This window comes from Drosophila kikkawai, chromosome 3L, assembly GCF_030179895.1.
Source record: "Drosophila kikkawai strain 14028-0561.14 chromosome 3L, DkikHiC1v2, whole genome shotgun sequence".
In the NCBI taxonomy this organism is placed as follows: Eukaryota; Metazoa; Arthropoda; class Insecta; order Diptera; family Drosophilidae; genus Drosophila; species Drosophila kikkawai.
Window position 1 is genome coordinate 33,170,363 of NC_091730.1, and position 1,500 is coordinate 33,171,862.

Here is a 1,500-nt window from a genome sequence, read left to right on the forward strand (position 1 = left end):
ACATTTTTCTGGATGTAACTTTAGGTTGTATTTCCTGCATTTCTCAAAAACATCTGTTAAGTTCTTAAGCATATGTTTTTCGGAACAACCTATTACTATTAAGTCATCCATGTAAAGGAATGCTTGAGAAGGTTCTAGTCCAGAGAATGCAATAGTCATCATTCTCTGAAACGAATTTGGAGCTATTTTTAATCCGAAAGGTAATCGCGTGAAGCGATATGAGCCATTGCTCGTTGAAAAAGATGTTATATCTCTTGAACTTTTTTCTAGTTCAATTTGATTGAATCCTGACATTAAGTCAAGGCATGAAAAGTATTTAGCTCGACCTAGTTGATCCAAAATATCATCAATTCTAGGTAATGGGAATTTATCAGATAGTAATTTTTTATTAATCTGACGATAGTCAATTACTAATCGCCATTTCTTTAAATTGGACCCTGTTGATGATTTCTTAGGAACAAGTAACAGAGGGCTATTATATTCAGAAACAGATGGTTCGACAATCCCGTCGGAGATTAAGTTTCCGACTTGCTTTTGAATTTCATCAACCTGACTATGAGGGCTTCGATAGTTCTTTATATAGACTGGTTCATCATCTTTTAATCTCAGTTTTTGTTTATAAAAATTATTCGTTGTTATTGATTCGGTTTCCAATCCGAATATATCGCTATACTGAGTGCATAAGTTGGAAAGCTGTGATTCCTAATATTCCATCGCATGGAATAGGGAAGTGTGAATCTACCATATGAAAATCGTGTGGAATTATGTATTTAGTTGTTTGTATCTCAATTGAAACTAAACCTTGAGATTTGGTTATTTCTTGACTTATGCCTTTTATATCTATTATGTAATCATATTGAATGTTTTGGAAGTTATCCGAAGTTTCTTTTAAAATTGAAATGTCTGCACCCGTATCTATTAAAAAGGTTAGGTGTTTCCCAGTAGCTACATTGAAAAATGGAACAAATACATTTTGGCTGAGATTAACTGTGTGAATTCTAGCTTCGTCTAATTTTGAATATTTAAAGGGGTTTGTGAGTTTTCCGATGTGCCTTGGGCTACTCGGACATTGTTTTGATTATTTCGGTTCGATCCGCTGTTATTTCCGCTGCGGTTGTTTCCGCCACGGTTGTTTCCTCTATAATAATTATTGTTATTATTATTATAGCTGCGGTTATAACCGTTATTTTGGTTATTCTGGTAATAGCCATTATTTCGGTAGTTACCTCGGCTATTACCCCTACCGCGATAATTATTTCTGTAATTATTACCGCGATAGTTGTTACCTCTCTGTGTGTACAATATGGCGTTGGCATTACCCGTCATTTCGGTACTACATTGTATGTACTTGGTGACGGCTTCATTCATTGTCGTGAAGTTGCCAGCTTCCAATATTGTCTTAAGTCGGCCATGCTCACAATTTTTGACCATTGTGGAGATGGCTTCCTTTGTGCTGAATTTATCAGCGTGTTCGGCTGAGAGGCCTTCATCGATATACGA